The sequence below is a fragment of the Pygocentrus nattereri genome, chromosome 22, assembly GCF_015220715.1.
Source record: "Pygocentrus nattereri isolate fPygNat1 chromosome 22, fPygNat1.pri, whole genome shotgun sequence".
Classification (NCBI taxonomy): Eukaryota; Metazoa; Chordata; class Actinopteri; order Characiformes; family Serrasalmidae; genus Pygocentrus; species Pygocentrus nattereri.
In genome coordinates this window covers 18,039,561-18,059,610 of record NC_051232.1, presented here as the reverse complement: position 1 = coordinate 18,059,610, position 20,050 = coordinate 18,039,561, and the positions used below count along the sequence as shown (strand labels likewise).

Here is a 20,050-nt window from a genome sequence, read left to right as displayed (position 1 = left end):
TTTTTTGCTTTGTGTAAAGATGGCATTTTAGCCTGTATTTTTACAGTGACAGCAGCATGAACAAAGCTGGACAAACTGTGGGCTCAATCTCAAATGTCTTCCTACTCCCTACGTAGTGTGCCCCTAGTAGGTCATTATATAAGAGCTTCTTCACACAAACAGTGCATTAGAAAGCTGTTTATATTGCACTATTGTGCACTATTTGCACTATTTGGGTGTAGATGCTGTGATGTCATGATTATATATGGAGTAAGGACACCACTGAGATTCGGCCACACACACATTCTCATGCCAAACTAAAGTGGTAGTAACATTAAGCCCCCCTGTTTTCACCCATAGAAAGAAACTCATATTAACAATAAGTAGTATTAAACTAGGCAAGAGAATGAGACTTCTTAAAAACTGGTGTCAGTATTAAACACCCCAAGCTAGTCCAACATCGTAAAAAGATGCACATGCGCCTTGTGGACAAGGCAGACGTGTCTAGCATGACTCGTTCGAGAGATTCGCATATATGCGCAATTCTTTTATTTTTTTAATTCTAATAATTGTGTTTCAAGGTGGGCAGCATGGTGGCTGTCGCCTCACAGCAAGAAGTGCCTGTATTCGATTCCCCGCCAGGCAAGTGGCGAACGTTTAGCAGGTAGGTATGGCTATAAAATGTATGAAGTGGTTTTTGTGTGTACTACTGAGATACAGAAGTGGATAATTCATTCATTTTATTTCATATTCTTTCTCTTGGTCAGGTAAGTTGTTAAGGTGTCCAGGTAAGTTTATGATGATGGGGTAGTGTTTTATTGTGAGACATAAACAAGAGAGCTGATCATCCTCCTCCTCTTTAGGCCATCTTTTAAATTGATAATAGAAAAACGTTGCCACACACACCAGTCTCCTCCCTCACTTCGCCTCATCCATTGTCAGTCGTGCTCCAGCTGGTCCCTTCTGCAGCTTGTCCTTCTGAACGTGGATGCACTTCTGTGTGTTCTCTCTTGTTCAGAATGCCCTCCTCATTGTAGCAGCCCACGGTTCCACACAGACGGAACCACACGGTTCCATGTATAGCATTTCCTGCTGTCCTTATGTACATGTGAGTAAACACACATCTAAAAAACACAGCAGACGCCACGGGGAATGAGCACAATCATAGTGGTATCGAAGATATTTGAAGGGTCTCCCTCTCTGTTACAAATAGAGCAACCTATGCACACCACAACCTGCCTGAATTGACTTGTCTTTAGTGGCCTTTTCACACTGTCCCTGGGATGTTGCGTCATTAACAGCCCCTCGTTGTTCTGTAGAATGTACCTCTGTACCTGTACATCTGACACAACAGAGTGTATGTTGGAAGTTTAGCCATTGAGATGCAAAATATATTTTTGCAGCGGGTACCTAGAAGTAAATGCAAGCCCACATGGTCAGTTTTTTCATCAGTTCAAGAGTAAGCCTGCTCAGCAATGCTAACGCAAATTTAAACACACTACTGTGACATCATTCCTCCAGACAACAAATGGTCGAATTTCAGTCACCTGTGATTGACAGGGGCGTCCACTGCATCATTTTGTAGATGGTGCATGACTGCAAATGTCAGAACTATGAATTCAATTAAGGCTTCAGCGATTGACCCAAGCTTTTCATGTTCTTGGATTTGGCTTAAAACCTGTCTGCTCAGCTGCAGACTCAAATTTGTGTTGCTGGATTCAGAGTCCAGAGTGCTACCCTTTACGTAACATTACATAAGCATCTGTGACGTCATTTGACGAGCGATAAGTTGATTGGACTCTCAGTCACATGACAGCAAATATGGCTATTATGGCAACATTTCTATATCTGGTGAGTTTCACTTTTCTTGATTTCAAAGTCATGTTTATTCGATTTTACTCCAATTTAGACTGTTTGCATAAACCACTTTTCTATTTTAACTTTACTTTCACTTTGTCAATATAGCCACCATTGTTATGATTGACTCCTTAATGAGACCATCTCTGTGAGGTTCATAACACATACATTCAAGCAAAATGAGGCAAACGGCCACTTTTGCTCCACAGCAACTGAGAAGGCTGGCCTTAGGGTATGACCGTTAGAAGCTCTGACTTGGACACACACACAAAAAAACCAAAATACATGCTTACATGTAACAAAGGCATACGTTCAAACTACACTGAAAGTCATTGATCACGTCTAAGCAATCAAAACACTATGCATCTGAAAGATACTTGTTTGTACCTTTCCAAGAAAGCCGAGTGCCTTCTATGGAGGTCTGGGAAACAATCCTTGAGTTGTGTTTACCAAAAGACCTGTTTACCTTTTTGACATCTACAATGGCATTCTTGTTCCGCATCACTGGACAAAAAAGGTTCTCACTATGCTGAAATCCAGGATCGAGTACAAGCCAACGAGGTCTGCCGACCGATTTTTGACTCCATCGCAGACCTTTATGAATCAGAAAGTGCTGGACAGTTGTTAAGGACTACTTGATTGTGTCTCTCCAAGAAAGACAAGAAGGTCCCACTGAGATTTAAACTTGCATCACTGGATTCAGAGTCTAGAGTGCTAACCGTTACACCATAGAGGCTACATTGCTGTGGTCGCTCTACCAACGCCAGTTGTTCTCTAACACTTTTATCCCATCATCCTGGCTCCACATGCAAATCTGTGATGCTAAACTTGGAGAATTGCTTCTTACAGTCTCTCCCATTAACACAGCTCTTAAGTTGTGAAGAATTTTAGTGAACTTTGCAACACAAAAGGGTTGTTGTGTTATGCATTAAACATGCTGACAAGCAGGTTTTTTCATCTGTCCAATGATGATCCTGCTGAGAAATGCCAACATGAGTTAAACACACTGTTGTGACGTCACTATTTCCTCCATAAATACATTAAATTATCAGTAATTTATAGTTGACATGGCCTGTTGTAACCCAGGTTTCAGCTGCCCAGAAATTAAATAAATAATAGTAAAAATAAAGATTTATTTAAGAAACAATATAACACAGAAATAACTGGTTTAAAAAGTAAAAATAGACGAGTAAAGAACATAAACTGAGCATTAATCAACAGCCAATAGTTTTTTGACAAGTCATGGTCTGAATGAGAGATGGCCAATCAGTGTTAAGTGGGTGTTACCTCCACCTATCCCCAAGAGACATCCTGAAAAGAAAACGCAGAGTTAGAAGAAGAGAGAACACTGAAGTAAAATAACAAAGAAAAACTTGAAAGATATACTAGACAAATAAGTATTCCAAAGAATCTTTGATACCTAAAACTGCTAGATTTTTGAGACTGGAAGTCTACTAGAAAGTCAATTAAATAGAACTATTAAGGTGCCTCTACTTACTCTGAGTTGTTGACTGGAATACTCTTTGTCATTAAAATCACTGCCAAGGGTGAACTTTGACATGAAATACATCTGAAACTACGATTTTGATTTATACTGGATTGGATATGGTCAGTTTTTTGTTGGTTTGTTTTAACTCTCCCCTGCATTCGACTGCACGTGGCATGTGCACCTGTTTAGACACTAGAAGCCCACATCTAGAGGACAACTCGCCACACTTTCGAGTTTGAGCACTATAGATGGACTTTTCTCTGGTGACTACACACAACAGTGTGGTAGGACTGACACAGTCAATTTCCCCAGTGAACTGAACTTTAAAAAAAAAAAATTTGAACCACTTATAGTTTTAAAATTTCTATGGACAGTTGAAAAAAAGTTGAATCTTTGTGTCTGTTTAATTGATATTTGGTTGTTTTGTTGTTCAGTTTTTTATAGTTTTGTTTTAAAAGAGCAAGGGTTCATTATTTAATAAGGGTTTGAGCTCTGAGAGAACCAAAATATGGAACTAAAACCATAAAGTAGCACTTAATAAACTAGAATTTAAAGCTAAACTAACACCTAAACCATAAACAAAGATTAAAACTTACCTTAGCTGACTTAAATCCTACACCCGAACTGAAAGTACAGATATAAAAAGATAATTAATGATTAATTTTTAAATAACTTATTATAATGACATTTTAATGAAGTGCACCAACTGAAAAATTGTCTGAGAACTGCGTCATGAAAATTAAATATGTTGATTAACACAAGATGAATATCTGGGAAAAAAAAGGACGCCTATTGATTCTTTGAATTAAAGGGTAATTGAAGTCTTTGTTTGCCAACCCAGTCTACATCTGTTTTGTGGATTTGGAGATGGCTTACAACCGTGTTCCCCGAGATATCTTGTCCTCCAGGAGTATGGGGTGTCGGGGCTACTACTCCGGGCCATTCAATCTCTGTACTCCCAGAGTGACAGCTGTGTTCGTATACTCGGCATTAAGTCAGACCCTTTCAGTGTTAACGTCGGGCTCCGCCAGGGTTGTGCTTTGTCTCCACTCCTGTTTGTGATATTCATGGACATGGTATCAAGGCGTAGCCGAGGTCAGGAGGGCATTATGTGTGGTGGCGTCTCTGCTATTTGCACATGATGTTGTTCTTTTGGCTGGATCACATGGATGCCTCCAGCACTCACTGGAGCAGTTTGGAGCTAAATGTGAAGCAGTTGGTATGCGGATCAGCACCTCCAAGTCTGGGTCCATGATCTTAGCCTGGAAAAGGATGGCATGCCCCCTCTAGGTAAGGGGAAAGGACCTTCCCCAGGTGGACGAGTTTAAGTATCTTGGGGACTTGTTCATGAGTGAGGGGAAGAGGGATCATGAGATCGCCCGAAGGCTGGGACAGGCGGCAGCAGTAATGCACTGTACCGGACTGTAGTGGTGAAGAGGGAGCTGAGCCATAAGGCAAAGCTCTCTGTTTACCGGTCGGTCTACATTCCGACCCTCACCTATGGTCATGAGCTGTGAGTAATGACCAAAAGAACGAGATCGCAAATACAAGTGGCAGAAATGAGCTTTCTTCGCAGGGTGGCGGGCTACACTCTATTCAATAGGGTGAGGAGCTCAGCCATCTGGGAGGAGCTCGGAGTAGAGCCGCTACTCCTCCACATTGAGAGGAGCCAGCTGAGGTGGTTCGGACATCTGATCTAGATGGCCCTGGACACCTCCCAGTGGGGGTCTACCAGGCACTGTCTACCGTGACAAGACCCTGGGGTCGTCCTAGGATCTGCTGGAGGGATTAAGTCTCTATCTCCAAGTCAGCTTGGGGTCCTTGGGAATGAGCTGGAGGAAGTTGCGGGGGACAGGGTCGTCTGGGATTCTCTGCTCTCTCAACTGCTTCTGCAACTCTATCTGGACTAAGTGGTTAACAACAATGATGATGATGATGATGATGATGATTATTATTATTATTATGAAGTATTTGTGAACACTTGAAAGGTCCTCACTGTATTATTTTCTTTTTTATTTCACTATTTGTTTTCATTGCTGTACTTGACTTGGTAAAGATTATTAATTCTGTTGAAGCTAAGAAATCACAAAGTCATTCCTTAATACGAACTCAGGATTTCATCTGCACTGGCCTAATCCATTTTTTTCTATTCTATGTAAAGTAAACTCCCTGAGCGAACCTACACTGGTCCATTCAAAACCCCTGACACCTTTAGTACTAGAGCTGATGCACAGATTACACTAGCGCTACATCCTTTGCATGAGCACAAATGTCAGAACTACCAGATGAAATAAGACTTCAGTTATGTGCACAAAATTGTAGTTATCTTTTAGCTTTTCAGGTTCTTGGATTTGGGTTAAAGGCTGCCTGCTCAGCTCCACTTTTTTTGTTCTTCTTTTGAAAAGGACTCAAAATGATGAGACCCGACATCAAACCAGGGATCTTTAGATCTTCAGTTTAATGCGCGCTGAGCTTGTAAAGTATGGATGAGGGACAACACATGCAGTTTACCCTTGCTTCTTTATTGTTAACATGCCTCATTACGTAAATGCACAAGTTTCAAAACTACGGGTGTGCCTGAGGTACATAATATGTGACATTCCCACATTTTAAGTTGTTTTTTTTTTTTTGCTTTGACCGTGCATATAACTGTGTAAATGTGCATGCTTTGGGCTGTGCAGAACCAAACGTCACCAACGTTAATACAAACAATTTCAGACTATAAAGCTCTCCAAACATAATAAGGGAAGTGTGAGATATGAAGTCTCCATGTTTGCTACATGAACTGTACATTTGACAGCATATGTACAAGAATAGCTTGACTTTACATAATAATCTGAACAGTTCTGCGATGGATATATGACAATAAGTTTCAAATCAGTCAACTGATCGACGGTAACTTAAACTGTGTCCTGTGTATGTGTGTGTCCAAGATTCAGTCCTTGTATCTCGCTGGCGTTTTCACTTGTCTTCCAGACCTTGTGAAGTATTCCTCTCTCGAATGTTTCGAATGTAGAGTAGGGTCTTTCTTGGCTCGCAGTAATCCTTGAATTTGTTTTTCAACACATTTATTTTGTCAGTTTCTTCTGCCACGATGTGCATAAAGGTGGCTCATTGCGCTTCTTCAGACTTCGCAGCGATGCCACATGCGGTGAGAAATAGGTCAAACTTTTGCACCCACAGTCTCCAGTTTTTGGCGAGATTGCCTTGCAAACACAGTGCTGAAGGCAGTTGCAGCTGTGCCATTCTGGTCACTAGCTCTTTTACTTTGTTCTGCTACCCATGTAAAGTATGGACGAGGGACAACACATGCAGTTTACCCTTGCTTCTTTATTGTTAACATGGCTCATTACGTACATGCGTGAGTTTCAAAACTATGGGTGCCCCTTAGGTACATAATATGTGACAAAGCTGAACTATTTTTGCCACAGCAGAAGCAGTTTTCCAGTGCCAGGTTGTGAAATGTGATTTCATTTGATTGTCGTCAGAATGTGAGTTCTGTCTGTCTCTAACACTCTACCCAATCATTCAATGCTCAATTCTCTCCATCAATTTGAAGAACTGGCTCCACATACAAAACCGTGATGCTCACTTTAGAGTATTGCTTTTCCTTAAGTTTCATAACTTTACTGAACTTTGCAACACAAATGAATAATGTGTTATGGTACTCAATGCACTGACAAGCAGGATTTTTTCATCAGTTCAACGATGAGCCTGCTGAGAAATGTCGGCCTGAGGTAAACACGCTATTGTGACTTCATTCTTCCAAGAATAAATACACTCTATTATCGGTCACATGTGATTGACGGAAGCTTCCATTGCATCAAATTGTTGAATGTGCATGACTGCAAATGTCAGAACTATCAGGAGAATTAAGCCTTTAGTTACTGGCATGAAACTTTGGATTTAGGTTAATAGCTGCGCAGCTCCATGTTTACACTGTTTCTATTTCCTCTATTGCAGTGACCAACCCCTATAACCTACTACAGGGGACAACACTGTCAACCGCAAAGAATATTCACGGAGCGTTTGGTTACAAAGCACATTTCTGCAGCCTTTATCTAGAGACAAATGTCCACAAGGTCTGCTGATCAATTATTGACTCCATCGCGGATCTTTTGTGAATCTTTTGTGAGTTTCTAAGGACTCCTTGATTGCGTCTCTCCAAGAAAGACTTTTTTTTGTCAGAGTTCATAAATAAATAGACATTTATTAACAGAATTTTGTCAATAAATAATTTTCTGATTCATGGAAAATGTAAACAGTTACACTGTTAGATGTCACTGGGGTCGCTATCCCAACACCAGACCATGAAATGCAATTTCACGTCATTTGGAAGAGAACACAAGTTCTGCTGTCCCCTAACACTTTAATACCATCATCCAGTGCTCAGGTCTTTTGATCGATTTTTAGAAATGGCTCCACATACAAATCTGTGATGCGAAACTTGGAGAATTCTTTTTTTTTATATAAAGTCTCACCCATTAAACAGGTCTTGGGTCGTGAAGAACTTTAGTTAACTTTGCGACACAAAGAGGTTAACAGTCCAATGATGACCCTGCTGAGCACTGCTGACATGAAGTAAACACACTACTGTGACATCACTACTCCCTCAGTAAAAACATTAAGTTGTCAGTCATCCTAGCACTGCATCATTCTGATGAACTATGAGGTCAATTAAGGCTTCACTGGTCGGTCTGAAAAGTTTTTTCTTAGCTTTTCGTGTTCTTGCATTTAGCTTAAATCTGTCTGCTCAGCTGAAGATTCGAACTCACTGGATTTGGAATTTACAGCGCTCACCGCCACGGACATAACATACGCCACTGTGACGTCATTTGACAAGTCATAAGCTGAAACTCTCACCACGTGGCAGCAGCTGGGACTACTACTGTATCATTTCTATATCTGGGCAGTTTCACCTTTCTCGGTTTTAAAGTCACGTTTATTCGATTTTATTCCAATTTAGACTGTTTGAGTAAACAAGTTTGCTATTCAACTTACTTTTGCTTTGTCAATATAGTCACCATTCTTATAATCGATTCCTTAACGAGATCATGTCTGTGAGGTTCATAACACGCATGTTCAAGCAGAATGAGTCAATAGGCTGCTTTTTTCTCCACAGCGGCTGAGAAGGCTGGCCTTAGGGTGTCACCACTAGAAGCTTTGCCTTGGGCCCAATCCCCTTTCTTCTTTTTACCTCTACCTCTTGTTATTGAGTGGCATCCTTATCCTAGTGGTTGAAATCTTGCCCTACGAAATGAGACAACCATCACATAAGAACATTGCTTCATTAACAGGCCACTAGCGCTGCTCTGTAGGCGACCCAGCACGTCTTCAGTGATAGCAGATAAGAGAAAAGTTCAGCTCCTCACTGCTGGGCTTTAGTCACATTTAGGGCATCATATGCCTTCAAAGATGAGGTATAAGACAATTGTTTATTATCACCCACTCCTAATTATTTGGTGTTATGAAGCTGATGTCAGCTATTCGCCAGCTTCTTGTTCAACATTTTCCGTTCCACCTTAAGTGGTGCCCCAGTTATATTCTGGTGCTTCAGACGTCAGAACTACTATTTAAGGTGGAACGGGAAAGTCAGCTAGCTATCTACCAAGACCTTAGCAGGCTATTAGCGATTTTTATGATGAAACCAACCATAGTACATTGAAACAACACAAAACTAAAGATAATACAATTGTTATTGTAATTTTTAACAGAGAAAATTCTCACATTTGTGGGTTTCTTTGGTCACTTGTGCCGCCATCTTGCTGGTTTTTCTTTTTTCTCATAACACTCAGTTTGGAGTGAGTCTCTGAAAAACCTCTGGTTGGAGGGCCATGTAGCCATAACACTTCACCCTACCACTCTGTCTCAACAAAAACTGGGACACGCTAACAGAGGGCTATGGGCGGGATTAGGCCTTGGTCTATCGCTTTCGTACTTCACTGCTGACATCTGCACCTCATAAATCGCAGATCAGCTGAGGACGACATCTACACCAGCGTCTCAAATAAAACAGAGTAGGTTCCACCGAGATTTGAACTCGGATCGCTGGATTCAAAGTCCAGAGTGCTGACCATTACACCATGGAACCTTGACTCTCTCAGTTTGATAAACAGTTGAGCCAGGCTGCCTTCTTTTAAAAACAGAAAGCAGACCATTCTGACAAGTTCCGGAGGATTTGGGAACCACTACTTTCCTTCTTACAGAAACCACAATTCATCACTTATCCCTGGAACAGGAGGACTGGCTGCCCTTTTATTTTATCTATTTCATATATGTTACTCATTTACCTGTCTCCTGCACTCTTGTTGATCATTTAATTATTCCCACGTGTGTATGTATACATGCTTATGTGTGTATATGCAGAGATATTTACTGCAGCGCTCACTGTTTGTTTGTTTTGTTTGTTTGGGATTTTATTTATTATTATTATTATTATTATTATTACTGTTTATTTATTTTTGTGTGTTTCTTAATTTTGAAAAACCAATTAAAAAAAAAAAAACAGAAAGCAGAATTACAAGGCAGAAGTTCAAACTACACTGGAAGTCATTGAGTACGTCTGAGCAGTCAAGGCTTAGTCTCTCAAAACACAATGCGTCCAAAAGAGCTGGGTGCCATGGAGGTTTTGGGAGGAAATCCTGGGGCTGTATGTACCAAAGGCCGCCCTTCACATTTTTGACACCCATAATGGCGTTCTTGTTTCACGTCATTGGCCGAAAGTGACCCACTATGCCAAAATCTGGGGTCATGGCAGGGATCCTTAGCTCTTCAGTCTAACGCTTTCCCAGCTGAGCTATTTCTGCTATGGCAGAGTCATTTATCTAGTGCCAAACTGTGAGTTCACTTGATTTTCATCAGACTGTGAGTTCTTTCTCTTTCTTGCAGTTTTACCAGCTTGATTTGGATACGCTGCTCAGCTCCACTTTTTTTTGTTTCTGTTGCCTCTATTGCAGTGACCAACTCCATGGTATGATGTGACGATCAACTTCATGTGATTTGATTTAGCAACTTTTTGGGGGGGAGTTTTGGTCTCTCTCTCTCTCTCTCTCTCTCTCTCTCTCTCTCTCTCTCTCTCTCTCTCTCTCCCTTCAAGTCTGCTTTTGCCATCAATCATGTAAAGGGACCCTGGCCGGTATGCTCAGGGAAGGAGCAAAAGGAGGCCTTCAAGATGGCTGAAGGGAGATAGGACACCTAGCACAGGTAAACTCTTTTAACTTGTCTGTGGTTTGACATCTCTTGTGTTGGGAGTGTGCTTTTGTTTTAGGTATTTTACCAGTACTTCCTTTAACTTATTATTGTGTCTTTTGCTAAAGGACTACTTCAGTTATGTTCTTTTACCTGCATGCTTGTAACCTTTACTGCTTTTTATCTACACTCTGTCTGTTACTTGACAGTGAAAATCACTGTTGAGTACACATTATTCATTTTTCAGCATCAGCGTTTCAAATGTCATCCTATGTTATAATTAGTCTTTGGTATGTTTGTATAGATAAACTGCAGGCTGTATAGTGAACTACAGCCTGTTTTGTTGTTCATTAGATAAATACGTTTGCCGTCATTGTCATATTCATGCTGAATCACTGATTCTTTTTAAGTCAGAAAACCAAGGCTAACGTATGTAGCATATTAATGTGCATTACCTGATTTTTCCTTCAAACGTCTCTGTTCGCTGGATAGTTGTGAAGTGTGAGTGCCAAAGGCTATATACCAGAAAATACCAGAGTATATGTGCATTGCTTGTACTTTCCCTCTAAAATCTCTGTTATATAAGGAACTGCTTTGTAGCTCATACTCCTGTGCCACTGGTCCAGTCTGCTCCTGTGCCTGTGAAGTCTGAAAACTGAGACTGTAACACATCATGGATAGCCCGCTAATACAAGGTGTTAACATAGGTGTTAACATTTCCCCTTCCATATCTCTGTTCCCAGTTCATCTTTAAGTCTGCCACATATAAGGTTCAAATATGGGCATTGCCTGTTTTTTCTGCCCAAACCTCCACAAATCCTGAACTTTGACAACCGAGGCTACCTCAAGACAGCTAATATAGAGTATAGTACAGTATTAATATGTGCATTGAGTTACTTCTGGGCCTCACAAACCACTACCACAGATAGGTCGACAGTTAAGATGGGTTAATGTTCATGGTATGTGTTAAACATAAGCTTGTTACCCTTTTCCCCTTGCAGGCTGGTGTTAACATGAGCTGGATTAGCTTAGCCAGCTACCCCGACCAGGATCATCACACATCACTAAGCTTTGTATGATAGATTTTTATTAAAAAAAGATAATAACAAATTCAAATTTAGACACAAAAAAAACAACGGTCCATTTACAAATGTATTGACATAAACAACATATGCGGTTTCCTTAGATGTAGTAGTGAGTTAAAGCAGGTTCCACTGAGATTTGGATCGCTGTAGTCCAGAGTGCTAACCATTACACTATGGAATCCCTCCTTTTGGGGGGCTGTCTCACCCACCAGCCAAAGCAGGCGACTGTTCAGATTTTTGTTTTTTGTTTCTACAGACATATTGCTCTGACTTCTACAGTAATAAAGAGTTTTGTCAATAAACAATTTCCTGTTTCATGGTAAATGTAATATTTTTTTTATCATCTTGGGTTACACTGTTAGATGTAATGACAAATTTGTTTATGAATACTGAGCTAATGTATATGCTTTCAGATCTTTCACATAATCTGACATGTTTTCAGACTGATGAAACAGCCTCCCACCCCACCCCACCCCACCCCACCCCAGCGAGATCTGAAGTGGCTCTGTAGGGACCCCCGCTCGGCTGGTATAACCTTATTTGAAAGCATACAAACAGCAGAGCGCACAGAAATTTGAGTTCAGATCGCTGGATTTAAAGTCCAACTGTATTTAAAGCTGTGTTAAATGATTATTCACAGAAAAAAGTGGGGCGTGGCAAACGTTCAAGTATAAGTCAAGAGTCTGTCTACTCCGTATGTAACATTACACAGTGGAAGCATATTTTAAAAGTATGCACAATTCACTGCAAGCAGTATAAGAAAAAGCAGTTAGTCTATGAGACTTTTCCGAAAGAAACGCTTAAGCGTTTTGCCTGAGGGCGTGAAAAGTTCCACCTTCCCTGCCGAAACCCGGGATCGAACCAGGGACCTTTAGATCTTCAGTCTAACGCTCTCCCAACTGAGCTATTTCGGCATGGTGGCGCTGTTTGTTTTGTGGCTATTACACTATGGCAGTGACTCGCCGTCTCAGGGAGAGTATGTTTGAATCCGTGTGTTGTTTTTGTGTTGGGTGAAGTTTATCAGACGTCGAAGAACGGTGAGGGTGGCTATGGACGCGTCTGTGGATGCCGTGTCTAATCGCCTTTACAACAAAAGCCACAGAGTTTCCAGCTCCGCATTGAGTCTCTCCTACACTAGCTAGTTAATAACACTGACTTGAGGTCTCTGCTTTTCCACTCAGCACTAATTCATCGTTTATGCGGTGAGTGTTGGATCAGAACAACGTCTTCTTGCAGTTTTGTTGCTTTATATGGGCTGTGAAAGAAAGCTTGACATCAGTCCGGATGAAAAACACATTCGCAATTCAAGCTAAGATCCAGCACCAGCGCTGTGAGGAAAGGCGTGCGCTCGTTCAGCGCTCAGTTTTATCTCTGTTTATACTCCTAAATCAGCTGCTTTAGCACCTTGGTTATCAGTACTTGAAAAAATCTGTTTTTATGAGGTGGGATCCAGCGAAAAGAAGCTGAACTGAAGTGAGATAGTCACTCGAGCTTTTAGCTTACTTTAGCTTTCAGCTTGACTCCATGTAATATGCGTGTGAACGTTATTATGAATACGTTTATACGTCCTTAAAGTGTATTCAAGTAATGTTAAAATGTTTTTCTGTTTTGGAAGAGATTGTGCTTCAGTGAAGCTGAGACACAAATTCTGCCACACATGTAACATTCATTATGGTCGACTTCTGTGTACCTCTAACAACGGATATCTTCTGGAAGCCTGCAAGAAGAAGGTCCCACCGAGATTTGAACTCGGATCGCTGGATTCAGAGTCCAGAGTGCTAACCATTACACCATGGAACCACAGCCGACCTCAAATGTCCTCGGTCGGCTGGCGAGACAGACCCCAGCCCCCAGCGGGTGGCTGGCTGTTTAGGACTGTACATTCTTGCTCAATCTAATCAAATATTCAAATGTTTGATTAAATTAATAAACGTGTGTAGACAGATACAAGAGACTGAAGTATGAATACTGCACTCTTGTTTTCTTTCACGTAGCCCAGCAGCATTATTTCAGAAACTGACAAACCCCTTCGCTCACCAGCTGTGCAGCACGTTCATTCGTGATTATTCTTGCGTGACATGTTCGAAACATGCACCGCTGTATTATTCAGTACGTTTATGGGAAAACGTTGCTTGGGCCTTGTGCAGGCATAGGCGAATCGATCGGACGTGGTTCTCAATTTCTTTAGTGATATTTGACCTGTTCCATGGAGAACTCTTGAGAAAGAGAAAAGAAGGTCCCACCGAGATTTGAACTCGGATCGCTGGATTCAGAGTCCAGAGTGCTAACCATTACACCATGGAACCGATGAGTGCTCCCAGTTCAGCCAGCGGCGTGTAGGCACGTAGTAATGAGTTGGTTTGCTGTATTTTATTAATGGTTGCTGTATTTCATTAATGGTTTGCTGTATTCCATTAATGGTCTGCTGTATTTTATTAATGGTCTGCTGTATTCCATTAATGGTCTGCTGTATTTTATTAATGGTCTGCTGTATTCCATTGATGGTTTGCTGTATTTCATTGGTTTGATGTATTTCATTAATGGTTTGCTGTATTCCATTGGTGGTTTGCTGTATTCCATTGCCTGTATTTCCATTAATGATTATGGAAATAAAAATAAGTAATTTAAAGAATCCATCCTTGACACATTTCACTCAGGAAGTTCCCAGGAAGTTAAAGAAAGCAATGGTAAAATTTATTTAAACAAAGATGTTTAAATGCAGAGATTTAAGATACAGGAAAAAAGCTGTGTTTTCAGCCGATAACAATGATTCATTTTTCAGAGGACTGTCTGCCTGCCCTGTGATGGACTGGTGACCTGTCCAGGGTCCACCCAGTGACTGCTAGAATAGGCTCTAGTTCCCCCCTGCGACCCAGGAGAAATGGCTTAGAAGATGTGTGTGTGTGTTATTGAGGAGACTGGACTCTTCGGGACAACTATCATTATATATTTTATAATATTTATTTGTTTTCTTTATGTCATTTAAATCATATATGTCATAGTCATGTATAGATTATTGCAGTTAAAATTTGAAAAAAAAAAAAAAATTTTAACCTCAAAATGTGCCACTCACCCTTTACACATAACTGTGAGGGTGAGCTCTTCTGTAGTTCTTGTAATTTTATATAATTTATTTTAAAAACCATATTGCTAAATTGTTGACTTAAGAAGGTGCCATTGTTAAAATAATTTATTGTTTTGTTTTTCAAGTTTAATGTATCTATAAGTGCTAGAGCAACAAAATTTTTCCATAATTTTTTATTTTTTTTAGCATGTTAAATTCAGCAAAGAAACAGTAATTGTGCATTAAAACATGCAGAAGTCTTTGGAGTACGTGCTCACTGATTTTCACTTAGAAAGTCAATAACACATGCCATTAGAACTGGGTGCCCAAACATCTGTGTATGACTGTATTTTGTGAAAAACAGTATTCATCAATACATATGTCACCTCCTCCATAGTCAGACTTTCCAGTTGGGCCTCCCCCAGAGAGCTCTGTCACAGTTGAGACCTTGAGACAGGTGGTTACAGTACACAGTGTTCTGAGACAACAGTGCCCTCATGTGAAACTCAGTCTGCATTTTCACATGAACAGCGTGGCCCAGTCTCTGATTTGAAAATGCTTTCCCATACATTCAATACTGCACACCTTATTTCACTTCATTTCCAGTCAAACCAGACATTAAGTTCAAGGTATTGATTTTATAGAGTCAGGAAAAATAGCAGAAAGCATTACAGAAGCCTCAACAACTAAAGATAACTTTTCCCCCCAGTATTTATTGTGTCTACACTCTGGCTCTATTACAGCTCCCATTCTTCACAGGAGACTCACATTGAACTTGCCAAAGAAGTCTGCAGGGATACTTTTTTTACACCTCCAAAGTCCAGTCTTGGAAGTTGTTTGCATGTTTCTTATAATCAAGGTAATCCCAAACACACTATATAATGTTGAGGCATTTTTTAAATCTAAAGGGCTCATGAATGTCTTCTAAAAATGAATGATGTGTACTTAATGGCCATTTTGACTGAACATTAACTAAACAAATTTCACAGTACTGTATACATTTACATATCGCTGCTGTCAGAACAAAACCTTGTATCCCCAAAATGGTAACTTTACAGGAGAAGGAAAAAACATACATTAGTTTCAATGTGAGTCAATGGAACCAGACTTTTCTGTCATTTTTGGCCATTTAGGAGAGAAGGCAGTGGACTTTTTAACCAGGTTGTTTAACAAAATCCTGGAGCGTGAGAGGATGCCTGATGAGTGGAGAAGCAGTGTACTGGTCCCCATTTTTAAGAACAAGGGTGATGTGCAGAGCTGCAGTAACTACAGAGGTATAAAGTTGATGAGCCACACCATGAAGGTATGGGAGTTGTTGAAGCAAAGCTAAGGTGAGAGGTTCAGATCAGTGAGCAGCAGTTTGGTTTCATGCCCAGAAAGAGAACCACAGATGCAATTTTTGCGTTGAGAGTGTTGGTAGAGAAGTACAGAGAAGGTCAGAAGGAGCTACATTGTGTCTTTGTGGATCTAGAGAAGGCATATGATAGGGTGCCAAGAGAGGAACTGTGGTACTGTATGAGGAAGTCAGGTGTAGCTGAAAAGTATGTTAGGGTGGTGCAGGACATGTATGAGGATAGTGAGACAGTGGTGAGGTGTGCAGTTGGAGTGACAAATGGTTTCAAGGTGAAGGTAGGGTTACATCAGGGATCAGCTTTGAGCCCCTTCTTGTTTGCAATGGTGATGGAAAGGTTGACAGATGAGGTCAGGCAGGAGGCTCCATGGACCATGATGTTTGCAGATGACATTGTAATCTGTGGTGAGAGAAGAGAGCAGGTGGAAGAGAATCTGGAGAGGTGGAGGTTTGCACTGGAGAGGAGAGGAATGAAAGTCAGTAGAGACAAGACGGAGTACATGTGTGTGAATGAGAGGGAGGCAGGTGGAAAGGTGAAGATGCAAGGAGTAGAGGTCGTAAAGGTGGATGACTTCAAATATCTTGGGTCAACCATCCAGAGCAATGGACAATGTAGAAAAGAGGTGAAGAAGAGGGTGCAGGCAGGATGGAGTGGGTGGAGACGGGTGTCAGGGCTGATGTGTGACAGAAGGATCGCAGCAAGAGTGAAAGGGAAGGTTTACAAGACAGTAGTGTGTCCTGCTATGATGTATGGTTTGGAGACTGTGGCTCTGTCTAAAAGACAGGAGGCTGAGCTGGAGGTGGCGGAGATGAAGATGCTGAGATTTTCGTTGGGAGTGACAAGGATGACAAGATTAGAAATGAGCAGATCAGAGGGACAGTGAAGGTGGAGCAGTTTGGAGATAAAGCCAGAGAGGCCAGGTTGAGATGGGTTGGACATGTGTTGAGGAGGAATAGTGGATATATTGGTCAAAGAATGTTGGAGATGGAGCTGCCGGGTAGAAGGAGAAGAGGTAGACCTCAGAGAAGGTTTATGGATGTAGTGAAGGTGGATATGGAGATGGTTGGTGTGAAAGTAGAGGAGGCAGTGGATAGGGCAAGATGGAGGCAGATGATCTGCTGTGGCGACCCCTAAAGGGAGCAGCCGAAAGAAGATTTTGGTCCATCCTTCATGAAATTTACACATAATATAAAGGCCAACAAGCATTTTCGAATTATATCAAAAACTGAACATCGACAAAAACTGAGATATGAGGTTTTGTTCCAACAACAGCAATATTTAAGTTTATTTGAAGTTCATCACTCCACAGTCTATACAATTTATAAATAAGATTAGATTAGATTCACCTTTACTGCCATTGTGCAGAGAACAGGTACCGATTAGATGACCATAGGTGAGAGTGTGAACGTAAATTGACCGGTAAATTGATAGCTTTGCCTTCTGGCTCAGCTCTCTCTTCACCATGACGGACCTGTATAGGGTCCGCATTACTGCAGACGCCGCACCAATCCACCTGTCAACCTCTCGCTCCATCCTTCCTTCACTCATGAACAAAATCCTGAGATATTTAAACTCCTCCACTTGGGTCAAGAATTCACTCCCGACCTGGACAGAGCATTCCACCCTTTTCTGACTTAGGACCATGGTCTCAGATTTAGAGGTGTTTCACACTCGGCTGCAAACTGGTCCAGAGAGAGCTGGAGGTCCAGGCCTGATGATGCCAACAGGACCACATTATCCACAAAAAGCAGACATGAAATCCTGAGGCCATCATACTGGACACCCTCCACCACTTGGCTGTTCCGATAAATTCTGTTCATAACTTTTAATTGTATATCGGTGACAACGGACAGCACTTATGTGTCCACCCCTAACTGGAAACCAATCTGACTCACTGCTGGCTATACGAACCAAGCTTCTGCACCACTTGTACAGGGACTCAATGGCCCGTAACAACGAGCCTCTCACCCCGTACTCCTGGAGCACTCCCCACAGGATCCCCCGAGGGACACGGTGGAATGCCTTCTCCAAATCCTTCAGGAATCCTTCCCTCAGGAATTCCAGGCGGATCTCATCCACCCCCGGTGCTTTGCCACCAAGGAGTTTTCCAACCACCTTGGCTACCTCAGCCCAAGTGATGGACGGACCCTCACCCGGATCTTCAAGCTCTAGGGGAAGGATCGTTGGTTGGGATTGAGAAGATCATTGAAGTATTACTTCCACCATCCAGTGATGTCCCCAGTCGAAGTCAGCAGCACCCTGGCCCCACTGTATACACTTTCGGCCCCACTTTCCTCTCCTGAGGCGCCTGATGGTTTGCCAGATCCTTCTCAGTGCCTGTCAATAGTCTTTCTCCATGGCCTCACCAAACTCCTCCCACACCCGAGTTTTTGCCTCAGCAACTGCTGAAGCAGCAACCCGCTTGGAACTTTGGTACCCATCTTTTGCTTCCAGAGTCCCACAAGCCAACTAGGCCTGACAGGACTCTTTCTTCAGCTTGACGGCTTCCTTCACCCGAGGTGTCCACCAACAGGTTTGGGGATTGCCGCCACAACAGGCACCAACAACCTTGCGGCCACAGCTCCGATCTGCTGCATCGACAACGGAGGCACAGAACAGGGCCCACTCGGACTCAATGTCACTGGCCTCCTTTGGCATGTGGTCGAAGCTTTGTTGGATGTGGGAGTTGAAATTCTTTCTGGTAGGTTCCTCTGCCAGATGTTCCCAACAATCCCTCATAACACGTTTGGGCCTGCCAAGTCTGTCCGGTATTTTTATCCAACTCACCACTAGGTGGTGATCGGTTGACAGCTCTGCTCCTCTCTTCACCCGGGTGTCCAAAACACAAGGTCGCAAATCCGATGACACAACTACGAAGTCTATCAACAAAGGTGTCCTGAGGTGTCCTGACGACATGTGCACTTATGCACACTTTTGTGTTTGAACATGGTGTTTGTTATGGACAGACTGTGGTGAGCACAGAACTCCAATAACACCACTCGGGTTCAGATCGGAGAGGCCGTTTCTCCCAGTAAAGCGGTTCCAGGTCTCACTGTCATTGCCCACGTGAGCGTTGAAGTCACCCAGCAAGACAATGGAGTCCCTACAGGGGGCACTTTCCAGTACCTCATCCAGAGTCTCCAAGAAGGCCGGGTACTCCGAACTACAATTAGGTGCATAAGCACAGACAACAGTCAGAGCCCGTTCCCCAACCCGAAGGTGCAGGGAAACAACCCTCTCGTCCACCGGAGAAAACCCCAACATACAGGCGCTGAGCCGGGGAGCTATGAGTAAGCTCACTCCTGCCCAACACCTCTCTCCCTGGACAACACCAGAATGGAATAAAGTCCAACCCCTCTCAAGAGAGTCTGTTCCAGAGCCCCTGCCATGTGTTGAGGTGAGCCCAACTATATCTAGTTGGTATCTCTCAGCCTCATAGGCTAGCTCAGGCTCTGTGCACATGAAAGGCATTGTAATCCAAAAAAAGAAAAGAAATGCATGTCAAATGTATTCATCAGATAAGCTTGAAAAAGACTTGCCTGTTGAAAAAAGGCTTTGAGAAACATTACGATTATTATTTAATAATCTTAATTAAGATTAACCCCGATGATCTTAGAAAAATGACTTGGCTTAATGGTTATGATCAGAGACCACAAGTTTCTTGGAGGACACTTTGTTGAGAATTTCAGAACATAAAAACACATTAAATAATAGGGGATTATTTTCATGAAACAAGTTAGCAGAAGAAAACTGAAAACCAGTAAGAGTGAGGAACAATATGAAAGTAAAAAAAAAAAAGATGTTTATGTATTGTAATGAAATATGTTACTGAATAGATTTGGGACACTGTATTCAGTATTCAGCCCGGTGACAGTGAACCACTTCATACCAAACCACTCGGAAAGACTTCGTTTACATCCCAACCAGTGAATATAGAGAATAAAAAAAAATATTAAAGTCCTGTTTACTTTCACCATATTCATTATTCATCTGACGTAACATTATTTGTATTTCAGAGTGGTTTTAAAAGTCATTT

General features: G+C 41.8%; 4 non-coding genes across 4 annotated transcripts; all 4 read right to left on the bottom strand.

Annotated features, from left to right (window-relative positions):
• Positions 1–9,344: 9,344 nt before the first annotated feature.
• On the bottom strand, positions 9,345–9,416 carry trnaq-uug. Its single transcript has one exon. It is a non-coding gene; the product is annotated as a tRNA-Gln (tRNA).
• Positions 9,417–12,439: 3,023 nt separating this feature from the next.
• Positions 12,440–12,512, bottom strand: trnaf-gaa. The gene has a single exon. It is a non-coding gene; the product is annotated as a tRNA-Phe (tRNA).
• Positions 12,513–13,326: 814 nt separating this feature from the next.
• trnaq-cug lies at positions 13,327–13,398 on the bottom strand. Its single transcript has one exon. It is a non-coding gene; the product is annotated as a tRNA-Gln (tRNA).
• Positions 13,399–13,832: 434 nt separating this feature from the next.
• Positions 13,833–13,904, bottom strand: trnaq-cug. Its single transcript has one exon. It is a non-coding gene; the product is annotated as a tRNA-Gln (tRNA).
• Between the last annotated feature and the right edge of the window lie 6,146 nt (positions 13,905–20,050).